The sequence below is a fragment of the Melanotaenia boesemani genome, chromosome 5 (genome assembly GCF_017639745.1).
Source record: "Melanotaenia boesemani isolate fMelBoe1 chromosome 5, fMelBoe1.pri, whole genome shotgun sequence".
Lineage (NCBI taxonomy): Eukaryota > Metazoa > Chordata > Actinopteri > Atheriniformes > Melanotaeniidae > Melanotaenia > Melanotaenia boesemani.
Genome location: NC_055686.1, coordinates 14,347,096 through 14,374,595, shown reverse-complemented (window position 1 = coordinate 14,374,595; position 27,500 = coordinate 14,347,096).

Sequence of the window (27,500 nt, the reverse complement as noted above, 5' to 3'; positions counted from 1 at the left end):
GAAAGCAGTGACATTTGAACAGGATATTGTGAAGTCCTCACAATCACAGCCTGGTAAGGACCTCAGAGATTAACATCCATACAGAGTGCCAATGCCTGTTGCATGTTTTATTCACAACCTCTCTCTTTGCATTACCATACATATTTATAGTGATAGCTGCCTTTACTTGTGCATGGACCTTGAGCACATGCGCACACACATACCTGCACACAGAAGTTCAGCCTATCCCTCTGGGCTAAAGCTGTCACTGTAGTCCTTCACAGTGGTTACTGTACACATGTATCCCATGGATTGAGATTGACTGATAGATGATGGCTGCAGGGCAGGTGGGCACTGAGTCATTTGAGGGTGTTGGAAGGTAGATAGATGGAGGGGGAATGGATGAAAAATTTCAGGGCAAGGGAGGGGTGGAAGAGATGAAGTCAGGTAAAAAGGTAGACTGTCGATCAGGCTCAGCATCATGGGAAACCAGTTCCACTGCTGCTTCAGGGCATATTGTTTGAGGGTGGAAACCCAAATAATATAGGTATAAGGAAACAAGGGCAAGTGGTTAAGGCTAAGTAGTTAAAATACGCTGCAGAGGAGAGGGATGGAAGTAACAGAGATGCAACAGTAAATTATTCGTTAATTATTCTGCCTTGGGTGCAGGGTGGAGGGTGTGTCACGTTGAATCACTGGAACACCAAGCAGGAATCACAGATGACGTGAATGGCATATAGGTGGAATAAGGGAGAAGCATAAAAAAGAGTAAGAGGTAACACACTGCCATGGCTCTACTGTTAAATCAACAAGTGCTCTCATTTGGTTAAATGCAACCATGTCACCACGGCTTTAAGAAGTCAGGTTTGAGATGGGGATGAAACCGCAGCCTTGTAAATGAGAAGAAAATCTGCTCTCTCCATTCTCATTATTCCATCATCCCAAGCTCCTCTGTCTCTTTGTGTGCTGCCTCCCTCCACCTCTCTTAAGCCGGCTCTACTATTCGCTCCAATGAGACTTAAGATGGAGGGATTTTGCCTTCCTCTCCCGCTATGGCAGTTCATTTCTATTGCAGAGTGCCATATGCAGAGCCTTTATCTATCAGCAAGGAGATATAAGCTGCTATAAATGTCAAGGGGTCAAGTTGTGATATTATTCTGCTGTTAATGGCCCACCGTGTTACAGGCCCTCTAATACCCCTGAAAATGACTGCTCAGGAAGCCACACAGTATGAGTGTGTGTGCATGTCACATTAACAAGCTGCCAGACTACCCTGCACTGACTTGCATGACATCAACGATTAATGGTCTTTTGGAGCAGCAGAAGGCCTTCAAACCCAAAGAAATACAACACACACTTTAAGAAAAACATGTTTGACCATTAATTTGCACATCACACAGCCTTTGCCTGGTTTTGACCTTTAGTCAATAGTTCTACTTTGGCCCTTTACTTTGTCTACGAAAGTAAAAACATTTTGATGATGTGATTTTGTAAACAAATAAATGTCATTTTATGGCATTTAGTCGTTTAGTTGCATATGGGGAAACGCTGGTGTGTATTAATTCAGTTGGCATTCATCAAAATTACATTAGTTTCAGCCTTACCACTGTGGACTCAAAAGATGCACACCAAGAGATTTGTAAATATTTCTTCACTTCAATTCCAAAGTGACCACAGGTGCAGCTTCATGCATTTATTAAAGGGACATTTAAATTTTTAAACAGTTAGGTTGCGATGCCAATCTGCAGATTCAGTTCATGTTTCAACCCTCCTACAGCAACGGCAACAGCAATAAAAGGCTCACAGGACTTTAAAACAGTCCAGCTATCCACAACTGTAAATATCCTCACAAATTTAACTTCAAAAACAAATTGTTTACTGTGCATGCAGAATACTGTAGGTTTAACATGTCCTCATGTTTCAGGATTGATGAGTACAAGGTTGTTAATACCATGTGGAACTAAAAGCATTAATAGCTTGGTGTTACATTAATTATGAGACAAAAAGCAATTACTAAAAACAGAAAAAGAGACCATTACTAAGTAAGCAGCAGACATTAAGGGTCTCTGTGCCGCACAAAGCACTGTCTGTGCAGCATAAAGTGGCAGCAGTTGTGTAAAATGTGAACATTTACTAAAACGAGACAGAATACAGTATGGATGGAGGGCAGCACTCATCTCTCATACTTTATTAAATAATTGAGAAGTGGAGATTTAGAGATGGTGCAGTTTAACATTTGTGCTTGTGGAAGTATCAAATAAAAACATTTTTATTTTATTTATTTATTTTTTATTTGCTGTTCGACCAGATGTCTATTGTCTCTTTAGCTTAAAATGCTCCTATGCTCTTATTTCCTACTTGAATAAAAAGTCAATAAAAGAATAACAATAGAAAAAGAAAAAAAAATGTTCAGCAGAAGTTAAAGTCTTGCATGTAAAACCCATTTCATAGGAGTAGATCAAGTTAGGAAGCTGATCTAAAAATATTTAATAAATATAATATATAAATATAATATATAACATTTAAACAAGTATACTAAACATACAGTTCTTTCTAAAGCTTTAATAATAATAATATAAAAATAATTAACAATTAAATGAAATTCTATTAACAGTTTACCTGAAGTTGAAACGAATGTATCCTGGCTATTTAAACACTTAAAGATTTCTATCAGTCTTGAACTGGTTTTAAATGTCCACAGGAAGAACAGGACACTGGTTTGGTAACAGCTTGCAACTATTTTCAGCAGGCAAAATAATTAGTTGTAAAATGAAAAATAAGGCAGTTTATTGACTTTCCACAAGTGTATTTCACAAATGTTTAGTAATTTCCTTCAGAGACACCGTTTCATTCTGCACCACTGTCGGACACTGCTGACAGTGTTTTAAACAATGGAGTCAGGCAACTCAGTCTCAGTCCCCGGCCATTGCGTGCTTCCATTTACGTGCCTGGTATCTTTGAAATCCCCACAAGATGTTCTTTGGCAAGATGTGGAAATCATAGATGTCGACAGCAAAAGTAGCAAATGGCGTTCTAGAGTGTGGCACAAGCAACAAGCTCCTTATAAGGCAGCTGGAGGGAGGGTTTTTGTGTGTGTGTGTGTGTGTGTGTGTGTGCTAGGGCTTACTATGACAAGAACCCAGTCTCTTTAAATGAAGGGCATGATTTACCAGGAGAAAAAGACCCTTTTTCCAGTTCATGCTTTTATTCATTGCTTTCTACTTTGCATTTAACTTGCTTTTTTGTTAAGCTTTGGTGTCACAACTACTTTGTAAGGTTTAGGAGATTATTATTATTAATGATGCAGGAAAAATAAATGGATTTACTGTGTTGTGAAGCTAAATTTAAGGGCAACCATCTGTTGCTCTTTGGGACCTGATCAAACGTCGGTATGTGACCCTGTCAGAGTGAAAATGGGCTGATTCTAATCCACTATGCGATGACTCCTTTCATAAATCATACTCCTATCTAATTGGTTTACTATCCTATCCATTTAGCTTTGCCTTTTTACAACCTTCCATTGGCTTGCATTTCACAAGCAGACCAGCAGAGATTACATGCTGTTTACTACCTCTGTAACTTGAAGAATCTTACAAATTCAAAAACATGTGTTTTTGACATCCTGTATATACGCCTCTGAACATAAACAAGCCCTGAGACCACCTTACAGGACATCACACGAAGCCCTGTAAGAATAAAAGAACCTTTTTAGAAAATGATACCAATTGAAGGTTTTCTTTGCCTTCAACAACCCTCATCCTTTTGCACACCCTGTCTTGATTTACAGTCGCCAAGGTAACCACCCTATTATATTTCTGAGAGCTTGCATAGAACAATGCAAGCAGTGAATTTGACAAATTTCTGTATGGCTTGCTAGAAAATCACTGTCATCATAATTGTGGTTACATGTGTGTACCACAGCATGAACAGGTACTTGGGCACCTGGTGTGCATTTTTTAAATGTTCTGGTTCTGACAGCACAGACAAAGAGGGCAGACTAAGCACCATACTGAAATCTGCTCTATGCAGCTTTTTTCCTTTTCTTGACCGACACCTACTGTTTGCTGTTTTCTATTCAGAGGCGATTTAAATGTTTTTTTTTTTTTTTTTCCATTTAACAATTTCTTATTCAGGCTGTGGGATGCTGGCACACAGGCACAAGAAAAATATTCTGCATGGTGGGGATGCTATGAGCGCCAATGATACATACCACTGAGATTCAAAAGGAGCCGTTCTTTTGCAGTAGGATCAGATTCCTGCTTTGCTAAAATGATGAGAGCAGCACACAGGCATGGTAAGAAACCAGGAGGCTGTAGTCTAGTCTGTGCTGCGGCCTTTTGCATATTGAACAGGGCAACTGTCTGTTCTTGTACTGTATTGTACTGAGCATTAATTCTAACAGATGAGAGCTCAGGTGGACAGAGAAGAACAGAGAGGATGTTTTAATGGTGTGCTGTGGCCTCAGCTGAAATGAAGCAGGTGGATGCTTTGGTGGTAGAGGAGGGAGCTTTAATGTGGAAGGCTGTGTACTTTATTACCCCTCTGTCTTGCCATGAGTACACCGTGCACACACATATGTGAGATAAAAAAAATGCTTACAAAAGAAGAGAAAAAGAAGGGGAATAAATTCTGAGCTTGTGAAGCAGGAGAATCAGAGGAGGAGGTCGGGAGGAAGGGGAAGCAATCAGCCGGCAGGTCCCAATCATGGCCTGCTCTCTTTCTTTTTCACTGGAGCTGTACTCCCAGCTCTGCATTTGGACGCATTAAGTTGCCTAAATTATTTCATAAGCGTCTCGGCCCTCACCACCAGCAAAGGAGGAATGCAAGAGAATGATGTAAAAGGCACTGATTAGACCTAATTATGAATCCTGATTAAGGCTTTTAATTAGTCGAGCCAGCACTTCAGCTGGAGAGGGTGGCAGAGATGGAGAAGACAGAGGGAGGGGAGGGAGGAGGAGGGGAGGGTTTGCAGTTTGAGGGGAAGTGGAAGAGTCTGTGGAGAAAACTGGGTTGAGAAGCAATGAAGCAAATAAGATGGATGGAAAACTGAAATATAATATTGATAATGTTTAGTATTAATTAAAATAATATATTGAAAAGCAGAATGGAATAAAATACAAGCTAGATAGGGTTTACCTCACTTGATCTAATCTGGCTTCAAAGTAGTTTAGTCAGCTGAAACTGATTCAGCTTATGATAGTTTTTGAGGTCCCAATTTTATTATAACAGTTGACAGTGACTCATGAAAGTCACTGATAGTATCATTCTCAATAATAATGGTTTTCTAGACAGGGACCTAGAGGTGGCTCCATTCAATGTCATCCCAAAATAAGGGAAAATATATTATGGGACAGCTATATGGGAAATCTCTGCAAGAGTGAAAGCTAAAAATAAAGCAAACCGTACCCAAACAGATGAAGTAACTCAAGTATGACAGAGCTGGCTATGAAAGAAACACAGTTAAATTAAGACTCTTTCCAAACATCAGTTAAATGCAGCACAATAAAGCAGAACCTGATGGTTTATCCTTGGCTTAGCAAAGAAAATCGGTGGTTGTCAAAACATCTCTTGTTTCCAAGCTTTCTGCTGTGCCTCAAGATCTTAATCTGTAGGTGGAGCTGACAGTGACAAGTTGCCACTGACTATATTTTTTTTTCCTCAAAAAAATGTGAACTTCTTGTGAACTAACAATTTATGTGTTGTGTTTAATTTTTAGCATTTCCACTGCATTTGAGAGACTAATCTTTCTTTAGACAGTATCTTTTCTTTTATGGTAATACTGTGGTATCCATGCTTCCACACCTTACTGACCTGCCATCTTCAGCTTGAACCTTGTCTACACAGAGAAAGTAGACACACTCTATGCACAGAGAGAGCAGGAGATGCATGACCTGCAGAACTTACATAATACAAACTTGAGAATTTGAAGAGTTGCCAACTGGATATTGTAGCAGATATCAAAGTAGTTCAAAATGACAAAAAAACAGGGATATTTAGTTCACAGCAACAGAAATTCATTGATTGTATCTTGCACTAGCATTATTAACCCATATGACCTACCTCAGTGAACTGGTTGGCCATGTAACATGTGTGCATGCAGAAAGAATCTTTGAACATGTATTTGTGCTCAAATACACTAGATTAGATATGCTTGTACAGTTACTTGTTTAATGGCTGATCAGCCAAATGCGTGGCAGCAACTTATTGCCTTTATAGATCAGCTCAAGATGACTTGCTGAAGTGGAAACTGAGCATCAGAAAGAGGAAGAGAGGGGATTTAAGTGTTGTTGAACGTGGCATGGTTGTTGGTCTGAGTATTTCAGGAACTGCAGATTTACTGGGATTTCACACACCATCTCTAGTGTTTCCAGAGAATGGTCTGAAAAAGAAAAAATATCCAATGAGCAGCAGATGTCTGGACCAAAATGTCTTGTTGATGTCAGAGGTCAGAGGATAATGGGCAGACTGGTTGGAGATGATAGAAAGGCAACAGTAACTCAAATGACCATTAGTTTCAACCATGGTATGTAGGATACCATCTCTAAATGAACAACATAGAAAACCTTGAAGCAGATGGGCTGCAGCAGCAGAAAAACGACACTGGGGTCCTCCCATGTAAGCTAAGAACGAGAAACTGAGGATACACAGACTCACTGAAACTGGGCAATGGAAGATAGAAAAACATTGTCTGGTCTGATGAGCCTGCTACTGTCAGATGGCAGGGTCAGAATTTGGTGTAAGCAATCTTAAAAACATGGATCCTTCCTGCCTGGTATCAATGGTTCAGTCTGTTGGTGGTGTAATGGTGTGGGGGATATTTTCTTAGCACACTTTAGGCCCCTTAGTACCAACTGAGCATAATTTTAACACCGTAAGCCTACCTGAGTATTCTTGCTGACCATGTATACCTTTATTAACACGGTGTACCAGTTTCTGATGGCTACTTTCAGCAGGATAATGCATCATGTCACAAAACTCAAATCATCTCAAACTGGTTTCTGGAACATAATAATGAGTCCACTGTTTTCCAGAGATGGGGACTCGAGTCTGGGACTCAGACTTGAGTCGCACTAAAGTTGCATTTCCAGTGAGTTGAGACCCGACTTGGACTCACACTCAAAAGACTTGAGACTCGACTTGGACTCATAATTTGAGACTTGTGAACAATCTTATTTTTTTTATGATCTTTTCTCTGTCTAGTCTCTTGTCTGCTGCCATTTCTATCAGTCGTAACACACAACATCACTCAGACTTGCCCGCAGTCCACGCACAATCAATTGAAACACTGACAGCACCGGGGAACGCAGCTGTTGCTGGAGCCACTGTAACTTTTGGGTATTAAAAACTTAATAAAAATGGACCAGTATAGGAGCAGCAGATTATTAGTGGGTCCTTAAGAGGCTTGTGCAGAAGTTGAAAACAAGCTGTTATGTGGATCAGATGTGTTGCAACAGGAAAACATCTAAAACTTTCAGGACAGCTGATGATCCTGAACTAAAATGCAGCATATTGTCTATCCTCTCTATACATTCAGGAAAAAAATACTATGGTTTGCAGTATTAATATTTTAAATTCATCTGTGGGTCCAGTTGGATTTTGATCAACAATAAAAACTCAAGTTATGTTAAGACCATACTTACTAATCCGAATTCATATTATAATGCATCTTCTAAGCAGATCACATGGCAAGGGTCACATGACAGATTACGCATTACAACAAAAAGTGACTTGCAACTTGACTTGGACTTGCAAAAAAGCACTTGTGAACATCTGTGCTGCACTTCAATGACCTACACAGTTCTCAGTCCGGTAGAGCAGCTTTAGGATGTGTGACAATGGGAGATCAATGTGATGCTGTCATGTCAATCTCTGAGAAATGTTTGCCACACCTTGTTGAATCTATGCCATGAAAAATCAAAGCAGTTCTGAGGGCAAAAGGGGGTCCAACCTGGTACCTAGTAAAGTAGCCAGTTAATATATGTGATCTCTATTGGTTGTGTGAACTATCAAGGGTAAAAACAACATATTTTACTAAATGTACTAAAGTAATATTGTTGTCTAAATCCAACAGTAAGTTTTTTAGTACCACTGACCAGACTTATGTTTGCCTTGGTGTCATGTGTTACAAAGCCAGCATTTAGCCGCCTTCTTCATCCTCATACGGACCTTGTGGGTTGCTAAATGACAGACTCGACAATGGTATCTGCTCCAATGTGGGAACACCTAAATAAGGTGTATTTCCCCCCTACTGATTGTGGAGGGGGTAATTTACAGGGCTGAATTATGACTTGTATTTTTGGCTACAACAGACATGGCTATTTAAGAACATGCTGTTTATATTACATTAGCAATAACTATAATAACAATTTTTTTTCCTATTTCTCTTAATTACATTTCAGGTTTTATCTTGAAGAAAGAAGTTTATAACTCTTCTGTATTCCATCTTGCCCTAGAGAGCACCGACTCCTCTGCTCAGTCAGGGGCTTAGAAATGCTGAAACACATTGGAGATGTGTAAATATGTGCAATGCTGCCCATGTGGTGTGCTTAGAGGCTGTGTTTGCGCATGTAAATACTGGTAAAATCACATAGACATTGTCTAACTTACATTTTGTCAGATGAATTTTCCCATTAGAAGAAAGCAATACAATTTTATACACACATATATATATATATGTATATATATATATATAAAATTAGGCTGTTTTAATATCTAGTGAGCACAGAGAGCAGGAGAAACCAAACAAATATAAAAGGCTGGCTTAATGCAGAATCCAAATGTGTTGTGATGTTATGAATATGTTAATTATCACATGGAATCATGTGGTAACATTCACACACTTACACTAGTAATAACTAGTCATAGCAAATCAAACGTATAATATTCCACTGACGTCATATCTCACAGTTTTAACAGTAATCCTCATAAACAAGAGAACATAATTCTTCCGTTGTTTATTATTTCCTATGCATCATTGTAAGAAAAAGGTTAATTAATACAAAAAGCCTACTTCAGCTGCTGTGACTGTAAATTACAGTAGTAAGCAGCTTCAATGACCTCAATCCGATTGAAATTGCAGTGAAGCTCCTAGCAACTCAGCGAATCAGACTGGAAAAATAATTTCAAGTGTGCTGTTTGTGACTCCAAACAGTGTCTCTGATCTAGATGTCCATAGGAAGCTCCTTGTGAAGAACAGGGACATATGTCAAGCATAAACAACACATCTGTGCCTTCCACCAGTGAATAGCAGGGAATGCTGGCATCATCTTTATGACTTCCATCCATCTCGTCTTTCCACGCAGGAGAGCCCTGATTATCTGCTGCGCTGTTGTTCTCCACTTTTTTGACAGAACTTTATTACAAATGTAACCTCTCGTCTTCCCTCTCTCTTTATTTTTAATGCTTTTTCCTTTTGTTCTTCCTCCCATATGGCCTTTTTTTCTGAAAAAACACACACTCCATTTCTCTCCCTTCTCTCTCTCTCCACTGTCAACCATTTGGCACAAACCTCCTCTTTCCTCTTCTCATCCCTCGCTCTCACCTCAATTTTCGGCTGTTGCATAATTAATTAGCAGCACTGTTCACTATCAATGCAATTACTCCAGAGAATGGAGGAAGAGAGTGAGGGGAGAGAGGGGGAATAAAATGGGAGAACAGGGCCAAAATGGAGATGCCACAAAAAAACATGGAATAAAAGGAGGGGAGACAGAAAGGGAGAGGGAGGGTAATTTTAGCTCTTACATGGATGAAGTCAATATGGGCTAAAATCATAGTGGTAATTTTGACAATGCAAAATCCATTTAGAGGCTTGGGGATCCAGATGGAGACAATACAGGCTTGGTTCAAAAAGGAACATCATACAGATCCTCACATGAAACAAGAACCTCACTGTTGAATATTTTAGTCCATATATTTATTTGTCTGCATCACAGTCAAGATTTTTAAGGGAATTACACACCTCTGTGCTGATTTTAGATTTTTTTTTTCCTTGAGGCATACTTTCCTGACTTAACATCTGCATATGCACAAAAGTTGAAAGGCTGATGGCAGATTTATACATCTGAGTCATTATGAAAGTGTTCGCATGTGTGCAAGCCTAACGCCCATCTCCAAATAATTCATAAATTCATGTCAACACTCCCCCGTTTAATCTTGTTTGGACAAAATCCAGGCTCATTCCATTCTGGATCTGGCACTTTGGATGGTGCAATGTTACACACAACCATATGTATGAGTATACTGACTGCTATGACCCCTAAAAGCCTATTTATAATGATAATGACACACTAGCTGGGTCATATTAAGGATGTTTCTGCACATAAGACTGTATATTTCAGTTGTTGAGTTGGTTATTTATTCAGATATTTATTCATGTCACAGTTAATGTTACAACTATTGCTGAAAGCTATGATGTAACAAAAAGAAATCTGGTTAAAAGTAGCAAACATGGTTGAATTATGGACACTTTTTCAACAATAAATACCAGAATAAAAAGGGTTTTCTTTAGTCTCAACATTACAGACTGGGCCAGAAGGAGGCTGTACAATCTCAGGTCAGAACAAGGTGGTATGTTTGTTAGTGACTGACACAATAAGAGCAGCAACATTCAGCAGAAAAGAGATTTTTTTTTTCCTGCAGTCTGGCTTGTAACCAGCCTTTCAGTTGCTGTATTGTTACCACAGAGAAGGTATTTCAGTTTTACAGCAGTAAAACCAACAGTGTCACCATGTAGAGATGACAAATTATTTATTGTGTCAACAGCACAATTTACCAAAGGCCCTTGTAAAAAAACAGGATAGACTGAAAGTGAAAAAAGCCACTGTAAACTTTTTTATTTTTTCATTTCACATATGAACTAAGGTCATTTAGGTGCAAATGGCCTTTAGTGGAGATTTAGCCAAGACCCATTACTTATTCTCAGGCAATTAACACAAAGCCAGTGCATTCAAGGATCAATGCTATTTATCTGTCTTTAATTTGTTAACCAGACATGATGTTAGGCTTCTGATGCTGGAGTCCAGTTTTTCATCCTTGACTGAGGGATCTGCAGAGTGTGATGCATATGGAGAGGCTCACCGCACCAATTCGCCAGCAGAGAGAAGATGTTCTCTAGAGTCTGACAACCCGTAAATGACAGATGGACTAATACAGCTTAATTCCTTCTGCCTGTGATTCTTTGTCCTATTCTTAACAATGTAATTGCTATTCAAGCCGGATGCATTTTCACATACAACTGATGCTATTATATGCTATTTTTGGTGGTTTGCTACTTTGTGTGACATGGACTGTCAGGCCCATTTGATTCGTTAGAGATATTGATCATCTTTATGCTGGAAATAACAAACAGGATGTGTTTAGAACATGTCCCGTAGGTAATTTTGGTGTATTCTATTCTCATCAGAAGACTATATGGGTTCATGTTTGGACAATCATTAGTGAAATAGCATTTCTCTAAAGCTAGCAAAGGGGATCAAATTTATTAAGACAACACAGATAAATAATTTGCATGCACACAAACACACACATGCATGCACTGAATAAACCTGGATGCTTTTCCTAATTAAAGGGAAATTTATTCCATGATATTGTTGCAGCACTTTATCATTACAGGATGTGATTTGCATTGAAATGTCTTTTTGTTGTTGTGTTAATTGTTTACTGTGGGCTAATTAAAGCCAATCTGTCAAGAACAACGATCACTGCTCTCTGCAGATGGAGTCAGCGGTGACAGACCCTCAGAGAAGGAGGACACTGGGAACAAAAGAGGCTGACAGTGTGTGACAGGCAGAGAAAGGGGGTGTATGGACGTTGCAGAAATACTTATGTGAGTCTCTTTTGTTTTCTGTATAGATCAGGAAGCAATTAGGAATTGTGGATAAGAGGACAATATTTTCCAATTTGGGGACCTCATCCACACAAATTGCAAAACCCAACCATTTTAATTGAAACAAAGCTGCTGAAGCCATATATTTAGGGTGGAGTGTCAGATGAAAAGTTGAAATTTATATGTAAACACATACATCAAGTTGTCAGTGATATAATGGTGTCTAAGACTTGAGCTGCCTTCAACTGGGGTCATCTGTACCTTTTGAGTCCCCCCTGTTAATAGGCCTGGTATTGATGTTTGTGTCTGTTAGTCCATCTGTTTGGTCCAGATTGATGTATCTTGGTGACTAATGGACAGATTAACAGGGTTAGTGTTATTGCAGATGAATCCTAATTACTTAGATGATGCATCTCACTGACTTTGATCCCCAACCATTTGCTTGGACCCACTATGAGGTTGACATTTGTAGTTCTGGGTGTTAACAAATATTAAATGGCTTTTGATAAAAATTTTTTTTTTTGGAAAACACATATGCCTTCCCTACAGGGCAAAAAGTAATAACTTCGAGGACCATTGACCTTTCCAATACCATCATCAGATGAAAAACCCATTTCAGTCAGTGCTTTACTTTATGAATGAATATTCTTAGACCAGAGTGGTGAACTGAGAGAGCAATCCTCCATCAAGGCCAAAACTCTATGGTGCAATTTGATATAAATTGTTCCCAGCCTGCTCTGGGTTTTAAAAGTCCTTTTTTAAATATATATATTCTAATCTGGCCTTTTTATTCCAATGGTTTATGATCATTTAGACTTGGATCACATAAGAACTGGCTCCAGAGTGTCCTTCACTTGGCCGGATGTTGTGAAGGTGTTTTTCTTCACCATGGTAACAGGCAATTCCTAATGTTCCACCTTTTTTTTCTGATGGATTTGTTCTATTTTTGCAGCCGAAAGATGACCTGTTTCCTTCACATTCCTCCAGTTTGGAAATAGATGCAGTCCTTTGAAATTATAGCTGACTGTACACTACCGGCCCACATTCATTACGTAAGAGAATTAACATCTAATTGCGTGAGTGTTTAAGTATTTACTGAATTAACTGTATGCATTTACTGTTAATTAGTGAATTAAGGCATGAGAGTATAATGAAATAAGCAATGAACATTATACTGCATGTGCTAAATGTTAAGCAGATAAAAACATTACTTTTCATCAGTATTTGTAGAACTGGAACCATTGTGTTTATTAATCATCACCAATTGATATTAAAGGAATTTGCTTGGATTTTTCAAACAATTCTCCTCATATTTGGATGGAAAATCCCCAGAAGCATGCAAATCATTGCAATCAGACCCATATAAAATTGGAACAAAAGAAAACAAATTTGTGTTTGATTGAATTATTTCAAATGCCAGTCGCTTTGAGAAAAGTAGAACATGTGTGTTTTGTTAGCTTACAACTGTGCATCAGCACACTGGAGCCTGACCTTGGAAACAAAGATGGAAAGTCATTGATCTGATGAACATTTTCCTGCATTAAAAAGATCTGATGCAGCCACACGATGCCCCGATAGTGTTGAGCCCAAAGTATTATCATGACCAAATGCTGCTTTGAATAAATGAAACAACAGCTGTAGTTAATATTACTCTGAAAGAACGTTTTAGTGCAAGTTAATGCATCATTTTTGGATTTTTTTCTCTTTTAAATCACCTAATAGTTATATAAAAGCGCTTTTTGTTACACACATTGCAGTTTTAGACATCAGTCATACTTTTAACAGGATTTTCAATAAGCTCTTCTTATATTTGTCATATCCATTTTGAAAACACATTATTGTAACAATCAGATAGCCTAAATTGCACAATCTCTTAAATGGATATGCTGTATATGGTGTTTTGTAGTGTGTATGGGGGTTTGGATCATAAAATATCTAAATGCCTTTTTCTAAACACAGTGTAATTTAAACTGTCACACTTTACTTAGGGCAACGTGCTGAAAGCCAGAGACAACAAACTCTGTTTGGGTGATGACATGTTAAAGGCAATGAGCGTTTTACAGGCTTGTGTCCATCACTGTTAGCTGGAGTGATGTGTTTGTTAGTGCATGTCTTTCTCCATCACTGAGTGTCCATCCACATTAGATCCTATGGCAGGACTAAGTGGCGTAGCTGAAGGTACATGGCGGCCAGGAGTGGTTACATCTTTATTTACGACCGATGCTCGTCCACAGTTATGTGTGCATGAGAGGAAGTGAAAAATATACATTTGTGTGTCTGTATGCATGCAAACACATGGAGCTGGAAGTAAGTGGGGACTGAAAGGATTTAAACTCGACTTGATTGGCTGTAGAGATAAGTGTGTCTTTGCATACAGTATATGTGGGAGACAGACGGAGAATAGATGGAGTGATAGATGGTAAATGTGAGGGGAAGGCTAATCCCTACTGATAAGAGGGGAAAAATCACAGGTGAAGGTTGCTGATGTAGAATTGATCAGTAGAACCAGAGCAGGTTCTTTCTCTAAAAACAATCTCGGCTGGAGACACTTGGGAATGCAACTAACAAATGAAAGCAGATAAAATGAGCGCTGCCTGAGAAGGGAAACCGCTGTGTGCAGAGAAGCCCTGTGCCTGCAAAATGTTAAGTCTTACAGCTATTAAAATAAAGGTCTGAGCTGTCTCCTTAAATTGTAAATACATCAATGTAACATTGCACTTTAAGAAAGACTGAGTGGTGGACCCTCGGAAATCTCTCCTCTTGTAAACAATTGGATAGCATTCAGCTTTGCTATCTGAGGCCTTCAGATACATTTTTCAAAAACCCTAAAATGGACAAAAATAAATATTCTTAAAAAGGTTAAATATGCACAACTAGAGCAGTAGAGCCTCAGTCAAAATCAAACAGACCCTAAAAAGTAAAAGTGAGCTTACAGTTTGGGAGAGGCAGTTGACTGTTGTTGACCCTGGTCTTTCTTTCATGTTCGTTAAGAACTTGATTTATTCAGTAAAGTAAAATATCATCAGTCTGCACCAACAAGCATGTGCACAAGCTCCGATTACAACACAGTGTCTGGGAGCATGACTCATTTCCTTATTAAAGAAAGTTCTTATTTTATTGTGTTAAATAGCAAGTGTTTGTTAGTAGTTTGTAGTCAGAGAAGTTAAAGTTCACTTATAGTACACCCAAATCCTGCCTGAGGCAATGTTTACCATTGACTTAACATTTCTTCTGTGAGATCAGGTTGTCGGCAACTAAAAAGAAGCTCTTTTATTTATTCATTCATTTATTTTTTTTAACTTTGAAACAAAGCTCATTCACACACGTGTCTGATCTTCAAGGTTAATGTAGAATCTACCTAAGCTACCTCAGCTACTCGTCGTGGCCTTCATGTGTATTTCTTAATAATCTACCCGAGCTCCATTTAAAGGTTGAGGGAAAAAAAAACAGAAACCGAAAACCAAAGCCTTTGTTATTCGAGCAACGGTGGTTCTGGTTTACGCCCTGGACAAATGTCCCACTTTGGGCAAACACAAGCTATCACAGTGAAATTAATTATGTTGCAAAACACAACCGTTTTTAATCTGCCAGAAGCTAAAAAAACATGCCAGTTCACTTCAAGCTGTTTTATTTACATGTATAATACTCATAGGGATAACATTTGCAGACTTTTATCCTTCCTTCCATCATTTTTTTAAGCTGTGCTTTAGATGGATTCTTTGACCTTTTAATGTCCACCTGTGTTTCTTTTTTAACTCGATTTGTAAGTTAACCACTATTCCCAACATGGTCAACCCAGAGTCAAGACCACGTTACATTAACCAAATCCCTGGTGCTGATTCTTGTTTATTTATTCGTCTTCTCTCTCTTTTTATGATTTCACATAACCAGAAATATTAACATGGTTGTTTCTATAAGTATATGAGCAAAACTTTATGAGTGAAACACACTTTATATGGAAGCAGTTTGTGGTGTGATTGATTTTAATTGCATTGGTGTCTGTGTTCCAGATGTGAATCTACCCCTTGAAACACCCTCTGTATGAGGCAATGAGACTGGCTGGTGCAAGTAAAGAGTTTTTTTTCTTTATCTTGTGTGCCTTTTCACATATTCAACCCACTTTACCCATATCTCTGTCCACAAGAGTCACAAGCAAATAAAATACAATTAAACTTTTCACAGAATATCATTAAACTATGTTACATATCTGACACCAAAACTATGTAGATCCACAGCTGTTATAGAATCCATATTTTTAGTCCATTTCTAAAGGTTACATCTCTAAAGACACATTATACCCACAGTATGTAAGTGAAATAAATTTGATGCTACCATATGTTTGTCACAAGGGCAAGAAGGTGGACCCAAAGAGCAGACAGTCCTAGAACTGAGAACAAAAAAGGTGTATTTGTAGACAAAAAAGCGTCTTGTAAGCTGGTAGAAAGGGTGAGCGGGCACACAGCGGATCCTTGGTCTGTAGGGGCAGAGTTGTGCAGGCATGGCTCTGGATCTGGAAGGCTTAAACAGGATTCTCTGGAAGACAATGCAGATTTAAAACCAGGAAACTCTAGCAAGACAGAATTTCTCAAATACAAGTGTTGGTAGTTCACTCAAGTTAAGGATGGATGTGGTCTAAATACTCTGCTGGTGGATGAGTAGATAACGGGTAGCTGTGATGATTAGATGAATGACATCTGCGCCATAGAAACCTGTCTGAGGACACAACCACGCCCACAAACACGCATAAGGGAAAGAAGAAAACTGAAAAAAGATACTAGAGTCCAGAGTCCATGACACAGAGTCCATGACAAGGTTTATAGGTTTGTAAGAAAATTCTTACCTCAGGACAGAGAGGAGTCTCTAAATCCTACAAACTGCTCCCTTAAGAATAATTTTCAAATCCTTATCTCTTTATTTTAACTGAAGAATTTGCTTAAATGATATAAAGAATATCAGAATGTGTTGTGTTTATTGTCTTTATAGTCATTAAAGTCAACATGACTGTGGTGTCAGAAACACAGAACACAATACCACAGGGTTTAACATATACCGATCACTATGTAGTCATATCAGACACACCTTTAACACCTGCACATTTGAATTACATAAAAGCAAAATCTAGAAATAGATCAACTATGTGTGCAGCTTGTTTTCCCTTAATTATACACTATATATCCTCAGCATCAGTCCCATAATGCAATAAAACATAAACAGTGTTAATCTCTCAAATTTCCATTTTTCAAAGATATGCCAGTATTCCCAGGACACCATGTATCATTACAATAATTTTGGGAGTGGGTTGGCTTTGCTAATAGAAGAACTGGGCGGCAACAAGTGTTTAGGTCCCCAAAAAGGGAATAATATTTAATCTCAGAACAGTTCATTTTCATGGTCTCTCTCTTAGTTATTGTTGTGTTTCACCTTAAAGAGCACCAAATTAGGACTCTCATCTCTCTGCTTTGACAGTGTTGTGGTACTTTACATTGTAGATTTGGGGATAAATGTGGCAGCAGAGGGTGGAATATGCTCCTGCTTTTCTGTTTTATAAAGGAGACATTATCTGGAAATGTGCATGCTTTTATAAATCAGATTTTTTTGAGGTGGCCATTGCATTATTAAATTTGGTGTGCAAAAACACTAAGAAAGGATAACTTGCAGTTTTTTATAAATTATCACCAGGTCTTTTAAGGACTGGTTAAAATACAAATACTACTAAACATTTACTGTTAAATGTGTGTGTGTAACAGGCAGTTTTCTGCCCTACAAAACAAACAAACAAACACAAAAAGACCACATTAAATACATTCAAAAGAATATGGTGTGGAATATAAATATAATTATATAATATAATATAAACCAAGAACCAGTCATGCCAACCCATATATGTCCTACCTTGACCAGGCCTACAATGCCACCTTCCACTTGCACCTGCTTCCTGTGACCCTCTGTATGAAAAAACCACCGGACAGATTATGCTGGACTTTCCTTCTTTGAATAATGATAATTTTGCACAACAAAAAAGAGGTTGATAGTGACAAAAAGAGCTATTTGCCATAAAAAAAAAAAAAACAAACAAAAAAAAGAGATGTGTGAACGTCATTCCCTGACTTAAAAGCTGGGTAAACTATGTGTGTTTATCCTCTAATGTTGCCAATCAGCTTTTTGTCTATCTCGCTGCCCCCAGGGTCTTGGCCCATATGCCTGCCTGGTCTGCAGCCCCGATCACACAGGTCAGGACCCTGCCAGCCTCATTGGGACACAAGAATGTGTGCGGAAGTGCCTATGAGAGTGTGTGTGTGTGTGTCCATCTGTTACAACCGAGGTGTGTCGAGTGACAGATCACCCCTGACCCTCATCCTGTGGGAGAGAAAGTGTCTGCATGTGTAGATTGCTTTTGTTACACCCTGCCGATGCAGCGTGTGTTCATATGCACCTGCTTATGAACATGTACAGATTTGTGTGCTCGCGTGAGGCGCCATATGTCTGTATCTTTATAAGCAGGAAACGTGTCTGACGCCACTACCGCCATCATCTCCACAATCCCTTTAAACACACAGCCCCCCTTCTTTTCCTTTTCAGTGTATTCTGAACCAGATGGGTGCCAGGGTCACCTCTGACCCCCTACCGCACTATGACTGATGGGCCAGCCCAGCCCTGTAACCCTTTCTTTGTACCCTGATGGGCATCTGACACCTCTCAGGCCCATTCATTAAAAATACAACCACCAAGCACCTGAGCTTTTTAATAAGCCTGCCAATCAGTGTTATTCTATAGGTAATACGTTGCAATCATTCATTGTTACAACATTGTCATAGTGGTATAATCAGTCATTTGGCACGTGGCACCTGAACTTTTTTAATGATTCTGACAATCAGTTTAATTAGGTAACAGTAAACAAATGACCTGTAATAAAAGGGTCATTTCAGCCAAATTTTAGTTGCATTTTTTTCTATCTCTATTTTCTGATAACTCTAATTTTAAAAAGCGACATGTTTGAAGTTTGATGCATTTGTGACAGGCAGCTTGTAACAAAGCACTTAAAAATACTAATTTTGATCATTTGTCCTTTGTGTGTAGTCATAAAAACCAGTTCATTCTTTGAGTTGGGAGCCTTTTTTGTGCTTTAAATCATTCATAGATCAGTATTAAGTGGCTTAAACATAAAAAATGTATTCCTTTGACTGAAAATGAATACAAAAACCTTTTAAAAACTTCAGAAAATCTAATGAACTATTGTTGAGACAGCTTTAAAAGGTCATATGAAGGTCTGGCTGTAAAAGTAAGGAATGTGTGGGGACTCTAGACTTTTGCACGGTGCAGTTCCAGAGGAAAACACTGGTGTCAGTTACTGGGACGCTAAATTTGGAGATGCTGCTTTTTGTTTCTGACATTTTTCATTTTTGTGTGTCAGCAATAAATCTCTGAAGTACAAAACCCAAAACATACCTTCATAAAACTAAAACATAACAGTCTCGTTGACAGATGACTTAACTATTTTTAATGAACACTCTGTTGGTTGTTCAACACCGCCTCCTCAGACTCAGTCTTATACATGTTAGAAATGTGTATGTGCAAATTTTATGACAGTTTCAACCAAACAAAGGTACATTTTTATCAAGGGAATGCACTTTAATGTGTGTTTAATAATATCTTGGCCTTCCAATAATCTCTTCATTTTCATATCCATGTGTCCTCCATATGTCTGCCTTAGGATCGCTTCCTCAGATGGGAGCAGGGGCTTGTTTTGTAGTGTAAGGTGTAGATCATCCATCAAGGTGTCATTGGAAAGAGGCAATGTTTGTCTCTCAGAATCAGAGGGAATACCTCATGTTAACACTCCTAAACAAATTAGCACACAGACTCATCCGTGGCTGTTGTAAATCCATTTTTCCCCTTGCAGACCTGTAATAAACACCTCTTGCATCCTGGCTTATAAGATCTAGATTTTTTATTATTCCCTTTGTGATGATTGCTTTTTTTCTTATGTGTGTGCATCTTATAGAATTATGTGACTGCTATAGAAAGCAACAATAATTTTCTTTCCTTTTCTTTTGTATTATTTTGGTCTGATTGCTATCAGTGTATGGAGTGAGATTGAAATCATATGTCTGCATGGGGGAAGTGGTGTGCAAATCTCTTTAGGACAGAGGTGATAAGCCAAAAGAAAAAGAGAGAAAAAGTTATTTCCTCCAAAAGTCTGGGAAGGGTTGGAAAAGTTAATCTGTTTCCCCTCACAGGAATATATATTTATATATAAAAAAATTTAACAAATGTATTTGCTTCCATGTGGACAAGAAGTATGTTTTTGTTTTATGATTATCTGGAACAGATGCAATCGCTCTTGGAAACAAAGTAAAATATAACATGAACAAATGAGGTAAGCACAAGAGCAAGAGGGATATACAAACCTGTGAAACATCTCTTTAAAATCAATACTTAAGGAAATTGTTGGACAGGAAACCTTCCAAACAGACGATCTGAAGTTACATTATTCTGCGTTGGCTCGCTATAATAATGGATTCAAATCCAGTTTTTAAAAGTTCTGGGAGCAGTGGGGGAAAAATCTAAATGAATCCAATCTGAAGAGCTTTTTTTCCCCATCTGCAATCCATATCTGTTGGGAAGATGTGCATATGCAACAGTAAAATGTGAGGAAAAACCATTTGAGGCTCTAAAGGTCAAATGTTGGCTCAGAAGCACTGTCTATACTCAAATGAAGCCCCTGGGGCCATGTTTTGAAGTGAGTGTTTTAAAGTGAGTACAGTGGATAGCACAACCAGTCACCTCTCACATTGTGAAGGTTACATGATTTAAAAAGGGCAACCTGGACTACAAAGAGGGGCTTTCAGGAGTATGCACCACAAACAGCAGTTCTGCCAGACCATGACCGATCACTCTGTCTCATACAGAGGTGTATTTTTCAGGAAGCACTTTCAGTTTACCCGTCTCCAGGTCTGACTGTAACACAGACTTGGTTGTAACTAATGCAAAGAACTTTTCCACAACGTAATCTGTCACAGATACGGATCCACAGCAGCAATCATAATCACCATCAACAGGGAAAGTTATTTGGACTCAGCTACATTTACATGACTTTGCTTCAGGAAAAGTTCAGAGCTAGAGCATGATCTGATCATTGCTTTACATTTTAATTAGCTTTACCTGAGCTCATGGACATCATATAATCTAAAAGCCATCTTTGTTGCCTGTGTTACCTTTCCACCAAATAAACAGCATCAATGTTTTACTATAATTCAATCCCATGCTTTATTCCTAGGTACAATGTACATATCAGGTAGCTAGATGAGCTTCCTGACTCTGCACCTAAATTTCTATTGAGGTTTAATCAGTGATTTCCACGGCAGACTTCAATCTGCTGAACCATAAGAAAGAGAAAACTGTAGAAAAACTATTTATCTTCATGGAAACAAATTAGATGGATTCAGTGATTAAAGATAAACAAAACAGAACATCTCAATGAAATGATCTCTCTCCAGTGTTCCCAGTAGAAGTTGGAGTTGGAGTTTTCCCTGCAGAAACACAGCCCATTTGCTATATATTATTGTTTCTTCTTAATTAGCCATCTCTGGGATGGTTTTGGGCTTTAATCTTTAGGTAAAAGGTGAGTAGATACCAGCTAATGACAGTGTCACAAAACAGTGAACCAGCTCAAGCTGATCATACATTCATTATCATTCTCACAGTTTGTTTTACATCCGACTTCAAGGTAAAAGTCATGTGAACTTTTTGTGTTAGTGTGTGAGACTGTGGTGTAGTGTAGGCGGGACAAATGATATCTTATATCATTAAATAAATCAATCAGTCTCAAGATGCTAATTCGTAGAGTTCTTGTTTGGATTGACCTTAATCATCACACAAGGAAAAGTCAGATGACTAGTTAAAAATAATATGAATATTTATTAACTGGGCTACAAACGACATAATATAAAATGTGATAATTAAAAAGTAAAGGGACAGGAAAAAACATGAATGGAAAATATGTACGTATGATGTTCAACAAAAATTCCTATGGTAAAGAGGCGTAAAATGAACAGCAGACATGTTCATGTGTGCTTTGTGAAATAAGTGCTGTAAAATGGCTGTTGGATTTTTCTTTCCCCACACTTTAGAGGTACTTTGAATGCAGCATTCCATTGCTATGAAGACAATGACATTGTGGACTATTTTTAAATGACTTATGTACTTAATTTTGTTATTTTAGATGGCTATTTAAAAATGAGAGACTGCATAACCTATAAAGAAATTGTAAAATAATTGCTTTTTCTTTTTCTTTTTTTTTTGCCAAGGTGACCTGACATTACTTGAGCTCTGTGCAAAAACTGAATTATTATGATAGTAAATAAACATCTTATTACAAACCATTTGGTCTGAATGTGTGCTAATTTTTAGGCCCAGATGTAATTAACCCTAAACTGAGATTGTGTTGAATGAATGCAATTCTAATCTAACAATCAAAATCTTTTGTTATGACAAGAATATTGTTACCTCTTTGCCAATCAACATCACTGACAATCAACATCAGTGTGACTTGATTTGAACTTCAAGACTTCAAGAATACCTCTGATTAATGAAAAGATGCTTGCAAGATTAAATATTTAGTTTATTCACACACACATCGTACTGACATATAAAAGTTGTTTTAATTTAAATTGAAGGAGAGTTATATAACTGTGTGTAAATCAGGTCTCCCATGGAAGCTATTATGTTGCACAGAAGTCCAACACAAGATGAAACCAGTTATCTTTTGATGGACCCAAAGTACCTTCCAGTCAGTTACTTTACCTTATTACTTTGGAGTCATTTCTTTGCGTCAGATCACTTTAACTACTTTCATAAATGTTTGCTTAATTTTAGAGGGAGACACAAAGTGCTGCTACTGTTTAGTTCTGGATGACCTTAACACATGTCTCCAATGTTCAAAAGGGTGTGGGCTCAGTTAGATAGCACTATATTGATTTGTAAGTGGTGTTTGTAAGCACAGAAAGCATTTAAACAGAGCTAGATAGGAGGGCATGATTTGCCTCTGGCCAGTTAATTTACTTTGAGTCACGCATGCCATCAGTCCTGACATATAAACTCTGGCATGCAAGCTTTGGGGCTCAGTGTTGTGTAGAAAGTATTAACACAATGAAATATTAAATGTGACACTGGAAGGCTGTCAAGTGGTCAGACACAAAAGAAAATTAGGCAGTTTTGTCCTTTGTGGCAAATGAGCTGCTGTACCCATGATGAGCTGGGATTCAACAAGCCTCAAGCAGAAGGTTTATTGCTTTTAGTTTGGTTTGTTTCAACAAGGGCATCCAAACTCTGGAAACAATGAGCACATAGCTACTGACAAATTACCTCCCAAACTTTGCAAATTTTTTTTTCACTTACTGCACACGGATTCACGGATAGTCTAGCCATCAGCCTCGCTACACGCACTCTCCAGTTGTGGTAAAACTTGTGTTTTTCGGTCCAATATTTGATTGCAAACTTAAAATTCAGCACATACAATAATCAGACATCACCAAGATGTCAACCTTTGTAAATCAAAGTAAAACATCTAAATGCTTATAGGACAGAGTGTCGAAAATATAAGTACTAGTTAACAATTGCTTACATTTTTGGAGATGTCGCTACCCAGGAGTGTCCCGAGGCTGAGAAACTTCCTTCTGGGACACTATGTGACTTTGCAACTGAGTTTTGCTTTACACATTGTGTCACATGCTAGCAAATGGATATAAACACACCAGCTGTTTTGAATGCACACCATGGCAGATTCAGCATACAAACGCAAGACATTATTGCAGGGAAAGAGAAAGAGAAAGAGAGAATGAGGCAGAGCAAGGGACAAGACAAGAGTCAAGATAAGACTTTTACTGGCTGGAGAGAGCTCAAAGTGCACGTAGGATGCAAGATGCTAAAATCAGCTGTTTAAAGGAGGCGCATCAATAAGAAAATGGAAAAAGTTATGAAGTGTGTCTTTAATGCTTTGAAAGAACTGACTCAGTATAAAAGGTGGACATTGCCTACTTTTATTTAACTTGTTTTTGAATACTGAAGTTGAACTGTTAACTTTTGTCATGAGTTATCATGGGTTTTGCAGGCACAGTTGCTACACACGGGATAAATTTATATGTACAAGATACCTCACTGGAGTAAGATTTGTGTGTCATCAATTACGTGTTACTAGCTGATATTAAGGCTGCTTTTGGGAAAATGTTAATTTTCCACTGCTTACCAGTTAAACTTGGGTTTTGGAGGCAACAGGTTCAGGAGGTAGACCCAGACATCCCTTTTACCGGTGATACTCTCCAGCAACTCCTCTGGGATTCCAAGAAATTCTCAGGCTAGAGGGGATATGTAATCCCTTCAATATGTCTTGGGTCTGCCACAGGATCCACTCCCAGTATGACATGCTAGAAAAATCTCCAAGAGGAAGCAACAAGGAAACATCCTAATCAGATGTCCAAACCACCTCAACTGACCCCTTTGATACAAAGGAGCAGCAGCTCTCAAAGCTACCTCTGGATGTGTGAGCTACTCACCCGATCCCTCAGACTGAGCCAAGCCATCTTCCAAAGGAAACCATTTCAGCCCCTTGTATCTGCAATCTCATCCTTTCGGTCACTACCCAGATCTTATGACCAAAGATTAGAGTTGGAACAAAGATAGACTAAGAAATGGACCGGAGCATCACCCTCATTACTGCTATACATATATTGCAGAGTTTCCCAGCCCTGGGAAGCCACTTCTGTGTTTATTTTGAGCTTTCTCTGCATCAACACACCTGATTCATCTTACAATCAGGAGATGTTGAGATCCAGCCAGTTAATTTAAACCAGATGTGGAGATGCAGAGGAACATCTAAAACAGGGGTGTCAAACTCCGGTCCTCGAGGGCCGGTATCCTGCAGGTTTTCATTGTTTCCCTGATCTAACACATCTGACTGAAATTATTGGATTATTGTGAAGAAATTGACAAGAAGCTGTTGGATCAATTTAATTTTATTCGAGTGTGTTGGAGCAAGGAAATAACTAAAACTTGCAGGATAGCAGCCCTTAAGGGCCTGAGTTTGACACCCGTGATCTAAAAGGTGCAGGCCTGAGTCCTGAGGAACAGGATTGGGAAACATTGGTTTACAGGGATCCACTTGCGTTTTGGGTCAGCCTCCTGTGACCATCTGAGTAACTGCAATTTTTAACAGGTCTCCTTTGGCTTTATGTTTCTCCCTTTGAAATAACTGAATAATTACAATACAGCCACAGTAAAAATACCTCCTTGTTACCACACTCTTGCTTGCTTTGGGTCATTGTAAGACTTCAAACAACATGCCAGGCTGCACAGTAAGAGGCACGATACAAAAATACACTGGTTGAATCCAGAGTGGTACGATAAGCCATGCAGGCTCTGATTCATCTATGTGACTGTTTCCACTACCAGGAGTCACGGCTTGATCAGGCTGATTAGTTTTTAATTCTTAAACAGTAAACACAGTAGAAACTCACTTTTGGACTTGCAAGTGTGCCATAGCCAAAAAGAAAGAAATTACATCAATCCCACCACGGTACCTCAACAAAACTAAAAACGAGCTTTGTTACTGGGGTGTGAATCTCAAAAAGCAAACTGTAGGTGTTAAACTACATTTGTTTATTCCATGGTGCACAAAATTTAACTTGCAGTGCAGAAGACGTTCTTGTTCTTGGTATTCTTCATACAACTAAAACCAACATAATTTTCCTTCAGCCAATTCAATTTCTAGGTGAGGGACAGCCTGTGGCTCAGTAGCAGTAACCGCTCACACTGATGATACAGCCAGTAGTCAATGAGATGGAGGAGCAGAGGCCCTGAGCAATGATTTGACTCATTGTTTGTGCTCGAAAGACTTGCTATGGGAAATGTCCACTCTCTGCTTCTTCTCATTCTGTGGCCTTAATATCACTGTTTGTTAGCATTAGTCATCCTCTCACCCTCTTCCCCCTCACACTCATACCTTTTCCTTAGTCGCCTCATTCACTATCTCGCCATGTCTGCTTATTCCTAGGCGACCTCTAAAGTCCCCCTGATCCCAAACAAAGGTAGAGCTCTTGAATTGGCTTAAGGGAAAAAAGACTAAAAGCATGTAATGTATCTGTTTCTACCCAGGCAGCCAGTGGGAACAAATATTGACATGTAATTCTTTCTTCACCCCCTCTCTCCTTCTGTAGCTGAACCTTCACTTCCATTACAGCCGTGAGAGAGAGTAGGAGGCAGAACCGATGTCGCCGGGGAGACCAACACCAATGATATATTTTTCGGTTTTTTTTTCTTTTCCGCAGTCTCCCTTTTCTGTCCTCCTTTTCTGAGGCTGCCCTGCTTTTGCTCACACCCTGTTGTCGATCCCTCCGGTGAGAAAGCGAAGCCCTTTCCAACAAGGTAAATAACCATTAGTGGGGGAGTGAGAGGAAAGAGGGAGATGGCCAAGCAGATGCACAGGATGAAAAAGACGAGGGAAGAGATAAAACTTGGAAAAGGTCAGTTGTTGCTTTTTCAATACCCTCATGCTCTGTTGTCCTACCTTTTATTTTATCCAAGTGTCTATTTGTCCTTGTTCAAACTGTGCCTTGACAACAGACAGACATGGTGAGGGCCTTTTACTATTCACAACTTTAATACAGCACACATAGTCCACTTTTCACAATGTTGTAAGATTTCTCATTACATCTTTGTATTTACCTTGGCAGCACAGACACTTTGAGAGTGGGATGAAGAAACAAGAAGACCTGTGAAAGTTAACGATTTCTTTTATTACTTAAGCACAATCTCCTACTCAATGAGGTGTAATTTTTTTCTTGTGGATTTCAGTAATGCAGCACAACCAAGACCCGATTACGGCTGGTGATCTGCTCTGATCAAACACTGGGATAGCACAGCGTATTATTGATCACAGATGCTACTGGGTGCCTTGCTTACTTTAAATCAGTTTGCCCTCTGTCTTGCCGTCTGTCTTTCGTCCTTTTCGTGTCTGACTCTCCTTCCCTCTCCATTTCTTCTCCCCTCCTTCCTTCTGCCTTTCCCAAGCGCCTCTTTTCTCATCATCCTCCATCTGCCACCCCTCTCTGTATCCCCTTCTGCTTCTGCTACCATCCCTTTTAGTGTCTCTTTGTCTGTAGCAGCCCTCTCTCCTCCCTCCTCCTTCTCCTCCATCTGAGTGTCCTTAGGAGATACTTGTGGGCGAGGTAGGGGCTTGTATACTTTGAGGTTATGAAGGAGAAACAGTGTTCAGGACTGTCCAAGTGTTTGCATGGCATCCGAGGACCCTTGCTCGTGTGTGCATTTCATGAATAATTGATTAAATAATGGAAAATTTAATGGGAGGGAGATGTTTTAAAATTCAAATCAAACAACTAGCTGTGGCATTCGCCTGCTCTTCAATAAGCAGATATCAGCAGTGATTGGCTTGAGGGTGGGGCTGCGTGACAACACTGTTCATTGAAGCATGGAGGGAGGAGATTAATTTGGGGATATTTTGGGGAGCTGCAAACACAGGTGAGAATTTGAGCGCACAAAACTTGGCCGAGCTCAAGCAAGGAAGCCTCAACTTTTTTGCCTACACTGCTTCATCTTCAAGAGTAATTTTTAGTGACACAACTGCCTCTTCTAATAGGTTTTCCATGATCATGATGCATGCTTATATAGTTGGTGTGTGATGAGT